The sequence below is a fragment of the Schistocerca cancellata genome, unplaced genomic scaffold (genome assembly GCF_023864275.1).
Source record: "Schistocerca cancellata isolate TAMUIC-IGC-003103 unplaced genomic scaffold, iqSchCanc2.1 HiC_scaffold_75, whole genome shotgun sequence".
Lineage (NCBI taxonomy): Eukaryota > Metazoa > Arthropoda > Insecta > Orthoptera > Acrididae > Schistocerca > Schistocerca cancellata.
Window position 1 is genome coordinate 24,763 of NW_026046136.1, and position 6,000 is coordinate 30,762.

Below are 6,000 nucleotides of genomic sequence, written 5' to 3' on the forward strand. Positions count from 1 at the left end.
GTGGCGTCTCCCTCACCGAATCGGGCTGTAGCTCCGAAAAGAAAAATAGGAAGTAAAACTGCCAATAGTACACTGTGTTCCCACGCGCTCACCCGCCCAAGTACTGACAAGGGCCAAAGTTGTTACGCATCGGCAATCAGACATTTTCTTTCATTTTCTCTTCATCGGTTGAGAACCAGTGTATTCAAAATATTATGCCCATTGCCGAGTGAATGCTGTAGCGCTTCCCGACAAGTCGGGTTCGGATCCTCTGTCAACTTCCACGCATGGTGATGATCTTTTGGTCATCACACTCGCCAGCTGAAATCGGCGCTGCCTTTTCGTAGTAGTAAAAGAGTAGTGGCCCGTGGGGGGATCGAACCCGCGACCTTCGCGTTATTAGCACGACGCTCTAACCAACTGAGCTAACGGGCCTCGGCAGATGCAGTTGCTCAGCCCTAAACTGGAAACGGCTGGCATGAAGCCATACACCATTTCTATGGTCGTCGTGTGTCTGCTTCCCTAGTCTATATTCTGCTGACGGTCACGAAACAGTAGCTATATTGCGAGCAGGACGGGAAACGGCCGCTCGGACAGCTCAAACTTGTCACGATTCGTGTGGAAAAAAATTACGTTCCGGTACCGGGAATCGAACCCGGGCCTCCTGGGTGAAAGCCAGGTATCCTAGCCACTAGACCACACCGGATGTGGCCGTTCCATTGGACCGTTCGTACGGTCGCTTGTCGCATTTCGTGTCGAGTGCCACGTCGGCGCCCTTCTCTCTTTGCGAGCATCTTTGCACATACTGACTGGCAAGGCGCGCACCTCAAACGTCGCAGAGCAATGCTTTTGGCTTCATGCTGTGCTGGAAGAAGAGGAAAAGGGAAGCTGTAAGTAGCAATAAGAGGAAGTAAACATTTTCCCGCTGAAGCGTTGAAACGTTGTGGATAACAAACAAGAAATACGTTGGCGCCCTAGCAACAGCACCACCATCAGTCACAGAAAATTAAATGCCCCGGGTGAGGATCGAACTCACGACCTTAAGATTATGAGACTTACGCGCTGCCTACTGCGCTACCGAGGCACGGGTGAACCGTTTCTCCTGGAAACTGGGTAAGTTGCGTACCCAATATTAGACGTAGAAACACTGTACTTCCTGGATAACGTGTTCTGTTGCTACACGTTCATTGCCGGCCCAGTTGATTGCGGTGTTGCGGCAGCATTATCGCGGGAAAGCAAAATGATGCATCGGCCGGGAATCGAACCCGGGCCGCCCGCGTGGCAGGCGAGCATTCTACCACTGAACCACCGATGCTCGGGCCAGCGGTAACTTCACGCTGCTTCCCGAGCAGATGTCTCAAGGGAAAGTGGGGCTGCCGTCAAGCGCCGTAGCATTCTGTGCAGAAGACGCTGCAGACGCTGAATCCTGCACTGCACTGCACGGCACTGCTTAAAAATGCCTCCAGAACGCGGTCCTCTGCGTACTGTTGCGTCGCCGGCGCCGACTCTTGCCAAAGGATGCGAAATGTGCGCGGATACGCTGTCCGAATGCGTCTGGATGTGCTCCCCTAGCCTACCTCGAAATGCGCCTGCCAGGTACGATCACCTTCGGCCGCTGCCGACAGGCGGGAAGCCGACACAGCGCGGAGGCGGGGCGCTCGCTTGTGCGGTGGTGGTGTAATGGTCAGCATAGTTGCCTTCCAAGCAGTTGATCCGGGTTCGATTCCCGGCCACCGCAGCAGGCTTTTAATTTCGCGTATGAGTACTTTTGCCGCGCGCTCTTAAATTATTGTTTTTTTCCCCCCTCTTACTCGCTGCATACCAGCCCTTAGTGTGTCTCGACTTGTCTCGACTTTGCTCAGCTGACGCGAGAGCTGACGCTCTCAAATCGGCCTATATCAAAACGACAAGCACGATAAACGACTGAGAGAGGGGAGGAGAGGCGAGGCGATGGACACACAGCACGCCCCTTCATTTCACGGTGGCGTCTCCCTCACCGAATCGGGCTGTAGCTCCGAAAAGAAAAATAGGAAGTAAAACTGCCAATAGTACACTGTGTTCCCACGCGCTCACCCGCCCAAGTACTGACAAGGGCCAAAGTTGTTACGCATCGGCAATCAGACATTTTCTTTCATTTTCTCTTCATCGGTTGAGAACCAGTGTATTCAAAATATTATGCCCATTGCCGAGTGAATGCTGTAGCGCTTCCCGACAAGTCGGGTTCGGATCCTCTGTCAACTTCCACGCATGGTGATGATCTTTTGGTCATCACACTCGCCAGCTGAAATCGGCGCTGCCTTTTCGTAGTAGTAAAAGAGTAGTGGCCCGTGGGGGGATCGAACCCGCGACCTTCGCGTTATTAGCACGACGCTCTAACCAACTGAGCTAACGGGCCTCGGCAGATGCAGTTGCTCAGCCCTAAACTGGAAACGGCTGGCATGAAGCCATACACCATTTCTATGGTCGTCGTGTGTCTGCTTCCCTAGTCTATATTCTGCTGACGGTCACGAAACAGTAGCTATATTGCGAGCAGGACGGGAAACGGCCGCTCGGACAGCTCAAACTTGTCACGATTCGTGTGGAAAAAAATTACGTTCCGGTACCGGGAATCGAACCCGGGCCTCCTGGGTGAAAGCCAGGTATCCTAGCCACTAGACCACACCGGATGTGGCCGTTCCATTGGACCGTTCGTACGGTCGCTTGTCGCATTTCGTGTCGAGTGCCACGTCGGCGCCCTTCTCTCTTTGCGAGCATCTTTGCACATACTGACTGGCAAGGCGCGCACCTCAAACGTCGCAGAGCAATGCTTTTGGCTTCATGCTGTGCTGGAAGAAGAGGAAAAGGGAAGCTGTAAGTAGCAATAAGAGGAAGTAAACATTTTCCCGCTGAAGCGTTGAAACGTTGTGGATAACAAACAAGAAATACGTTGGCGCCCTAGCAACAGCACCACCATCAGTCACAGAAAATTAAATGCCCCGGGTGAGGATCGAACTCACGACCTTAAGATTATGAGACTTACGCGCTGCCTACTGCGCTACCGAGGCACGGGTGAACCGTTTCTCCTGGAAACTGGGTAAGTTGCGTACCCAATATTAGACGTAGAAACACTGTACTTCCTGGATAACGTGTTCTGTTGCTACACGTTCATTGCCGGCCCAGTTGATTGCGGTGTTGCGGCAGCATTATCGCGGGAAAGCAAAATGATGCATCGGCCGGGAATCGAACCCGGGCCGCCCGCGTGGCAGGCGAGCATTCTACCACTGAACCACCGATGCTCGGGCCAGCGGTAACTTCACGCTGCTTCCCGAGCAGATGTCTCAAGGGAAAGTGGGGCTGCCGTCAAGCGCCGTAGCATTCTGTGCAGAAGACGCTGCAGACGCTGAATCCTGCACTGCACTGCACGGCACTGCTTAAAAATGCCTCCAGAACGCGGTCCTCTGCGTACTGTTGCGTCGCCGGCGCCGACTCTTGCCAAAGGATGCGAAATGTGCGCGGATACGCTGTCCGAATGCGTCTGGATGTGCTCCCCTAGCCTACCTCGAAATGCGCCTGCCAGGTACGATCACCTTCGGCCGCTGCCGACAGGCGGGAAGCCGACACAGCGCGGAGGCGGGGCGCTCGCTTGTGCGGTGGTGGTGTAATGGTCAGCATAGTTGCCTTCCAAGCAGTTGATCCGGGTTCGATTCCCGGCCACCGCAGCAGGCTTTTAATTTCGCGTATGAGTACTTTTGCCGCGCGCTCTTAAATTATTGTTTTTTTCCCCCCTCTTACTCGCTGCATACCAGCCCTTAGTGTGTCTCGACTTGTCTCGACTTTGCTCAGCTGACGCGAGAGCTGACGCTCTCAAATCGGCCTATATCAAAACGACAAGCACGATAAACGACTGAGAGAGGGGAGGAGAGGCGAGGCGATGGACACACAGCACGCCCCTTCATTTCACGGTGGCGTCTCCCTCACCGAATCGGGCTGTAGCTCCGAAAAGAAAAATAGGAAGTAAAACTGCCAATAGTACACTGTGTTCCCACGCGCTCACCCGCCCAAGTACTGACAAGGGCCAAAGTTGTTACGCATCGGCAATCAGACATTTTCTTTCATTTTCTCTTCATCGGTTGAGAACCAGTGTATTCAAAATATTATGCCCATTGCCGAGTGAATGCTGTAGCGCTTCCCGACAAGTCGGGTTCGGATCCTCTGTCAACTTCCACGCATGGTGATGATCTTTTGGTCATCACACTCGCCAGCTGAAATCGGCGCTGCCTTTTCGTAGTAGTAAAAGAGTAGTGGCCCGTGGGGGGATCGAACCCGCGACCTTCGCGTTATTAGCACGACGCTCTAACCAACTGAGCTAACGGGCCTCGGCAGATGCAGTTGCTCAGCCCTAAACTGGAAACGGCTGGCATGAAGCCATACACCATTTCTATGGTCGTCGTGTGTCTGCTTCCCTAGTCTATATTCTGCTGACGGTCACGAAACAGTAGCTATATTGCGAGCAGGACGGGAAACGGCCGCTCGGACAGCTCAAACTTGTCACGATTCGTGTGGAAAAAAATTACGTTCCGGTACCGGGAATCGAACCCGGGCCTCCTGGGTGAAAGCCAGGTATCCTAGCCACTAGACCACACCGGATGTGGCCGTTCCATTGGACCGTTCGTACGGTCGCTTGTCGCATTTCGTGTCGAGTGCCACGTCGGCGCCCTTCTCTCTTTGCGAGCATCTTTGCACATACTGACTGGCAAGGCGCGCACCTCAAACGTCGCAGAGCAATGCTTTTGGCTTCATGCTGTGCTGGAAGAAGAGGAAAAGGGAAGCTGTAAGTAGCAATAAGAGGAAGTAAACATTTTCCCGCTGAAGCGTTGAAACGTTGTGGATAACAAACAAGAAATACGTTGGCGCCCTAGCAACAGCACCACCATCAGTCACAGAAAATTAAATGCCCCGGGTGAGGATCGAACTCACGACCTTAAGATTATGAGACTTACGCGCTGCCTACTGCGCTACCGAGGCACGGGTGAACCGTTTCTCCTGGAAACTGGGTAAGTTGCGTACCCAATATTAGACGTAGAAACACTGTACTTCCTGGATAACGTGTTCTGTTGCTACACGTTCATTGCCGGCCCAGTTGATTGCGGTGTTGCGGCAGCATTATCGCGGGAAAGCAAAATGATGCATCGGCCGGGAATCGAACCCGGGCCGCCCGCGTGGCAGGCGAGCATTCTACCACTGAACCACCGATGCTCGGGCCAGCGGTAACTTCACGCTGCTTCCCGAGCAGATGTCTCAAGGGAAAGTGGGGCTGCCGTCAAGCGCCGTAGCATTCTGTGCAGAAGACGCTGCAGACGCTGAATCCTGCACTGCACTGCACGGCACTGCTTAAAAATGCCTCCAGAACGCGGTCCTCTGCGTACTGTTGCGTCGCCGGCGCCGACTCTTGCCAAAGGATGCGAAATGTGCGCGGATACGCTGTCCGAATGCGTCTGGATGTGCTCCCCTAGCCTACCTCGAAATGCGCCTGCCAGGTACGATCACCTTCGGCCGCTGCCGACAGGCGGGAAGCCGACACAGCGCGGAGGCGGGGCGCTCGCTTGTGCGGTGGTGGTGTAATGGTCAGCATAGTTGCCTTCCAAGCAGTTGATCCGGGTTCGATTCCCGGCCACCGCAGCAGGCTTTTAATTTCGCGTATGAGTACTTTTGCCGCGCGCTCTTAAATTATTGTTTTTTTCCCCCCTCTTACTCGCTGCATACCAGCCCTTAGTGTGTCTCGACTTGTCTCGACTTTGCTCAGCTGACGCGAGAGCTGACGCTCTCAAATCGGCCTATATCAAAACGACAAGCACGATAAACGACTGAGAGAGGGGAGGAGAGGCGAGGCGATGGACACACAGCACGCCCCTTCATTTCACGGTGGCGTCTCCCTCACCGAATCGGGCTGTAGCTCCGAAAAGAAAAATAGGAAGTAAAACTGCCAATAGTACACTGTGTTCCCACGCGCTCACCCGCCCAAGTACTGACAAGGGCCAAAGT

At 54.0% G+C, this 6,000-nt stretch overlaps 15 non-coding genes across 15 annotated transcripts; 3 read left to right on the plus strand and 12 right to left on the minus strand.

Annotated features, from left to right (window-relative positions):
• Positions 1–340: 340 nt before the first annotated feature.
• Positions 341–414, minus strand: Trnai-aau (transfer RNA isoleucine (anticodon AAU)). The gene has a single exon. It is a non-coding gene; the product is annotated as a tRNA-Ile (tRNA).
• A 199-nt stretch (positions 415–613) lies between these two features.
• Trnae-uuc (transfer RNA glutamic acid (anticodon UUC)) lies at positions 614–685 on the minus strand. Its single transcript has one exon. It is a non-coding gene; the product is annotated as a tRNA-Glu (tRNA).
• Positions 686–990: 305 nt separating this feature from the next.
• Trnam-cau (transfer RNA methionine (anticodon CAU)) lies at positions 991–1,063 on the minus strand. The gene has a single exon. It is a non-coding gene; the product is annotated as a tRNA-Met (tRNA).
• Positions 1,064–1,223: 160 nt separating this feature from the next.
• On the minus strand, positions 1,224–1,294 carry Trnag-gcc (transfer RNA glycine (anticodon GCC)). Its single transcript has one exon. It is a non-coding gene; the product is annotated as a tRNA-Gly (tRNA).
• Positions 1,295–1,645: 351 nt separating this feature from the next.
• Trnag-ucc (transfer RNA glycine (anticodon UCC)) lies at positions 1,646–1,717 on the plus strand. The gene has a single exon. It is a non-coding gene; the product is annotated as a tRNA-Gly (tRNA).
• A 583-nt stretch (positions 1,718–2,300) lies between these two features.
• Trnai-aau (transfer RNA isoleucine (anticodon AAU)) lies at positions 2,301–2,374 on the minus strand. Its single transcript has one exon. It is a non-coding gene; the product is annotated as a tRNA-Ile (tRNA).
• A 199-nt stretch (positions 2,375–2,573) lies between these two features.
• Positions 2,574–2,645, minus strand: Trnae-uuc (transfer RNA glutamic acid (anticodon UUC)). The gene has a single exon. It is a non-coding gene; the product is annotated as a tRNA-Glu (tRNA).
• Positions 2,646–2,950: 305 nt separating this feature from the next.
• Positions 2,951–3,023, minus strand: Trnam-cau (transfer RNA methionine (anticodon CAU)). The gene has a single exon. It is a non-coding gene; the product is annotated as a tRNA-Met (tRNA).
• A 160-nt stretch (positions 3,024–3,183) lies between these two features.
• Trnag-gcc (transfer RNA glycine (anticodon GCC)) lies at positions 3,184–3,254 on the minus strand. Its single transcript has one exon. It is a non-coding gene; the product is annotated as a tRNA-Gly (tRNA).
• A 351-nt stretch (positions 3,255–3,605) lies between these two features.
• On the plus strand, positions 3,606–3,677 carry Trnag-ucc (transfer RNA glycine (anticodon UCC)). Its single transcript has one exon. It is a non-coding gene; the product is annotated as a tRNA-Gly (tRNA).
• Positions 3,678–4,260: 583 nt separating this feature from the next.
• Positions 4,261–4,334, minus strand: Trnai-aau (transfer RNA isoleucine (anticodon AAU)). The gene has a single exon. It is a non-coding gene; the product is annotated as a tRNA-Ile (tRNA).
• Positions 4,335–4,533: 199 nt separating this feature from the next.
• On the minus strand, positions 4,534–4,605 carry Trnae-uuc (transfer RNA glutamic acid (anticodon UUC)). Its single transcript has one exon. It is a non-coding gene; the product is annotated as a tRNA-Glu (tRNA).
• A 305-nt stretch (positions 4,606–4,910) lies between these two features.
• Trnam-cau (transfer RNA methionine (anticodon CAU)) lies at positions 4,911–4,983 on the minus strand. The gene has a single exon. It is a non-coding gene; the product is annotated as a tRNA-Met (tRNA).
• A 160-nt stretch (positions 4,984–5,143) lies between these two features.
• Trnag-gcc (transfer RNA glycine (anticodon GCC)) lies at positions 5,144–5,214 on the minus strand. The gene has a single exon. It is a non-coding gene; the product is annotated as a tRNA-Gly (tRNA).
• A 351-nt stretch (positions 5,215–5,565) lies between these two features.
• Trnag-ucc (transfer RNA glycine (anticodon UCC)) lies at positions 5,566–5,637 on the plus strand. The gene has a single exon. It is a non-coding gene; the product is annotated as a tRNA-Gly (tRNA).
• The last annotated feature ends 363 nt before the right edge of the window (positions 5,638–6,000 follow it).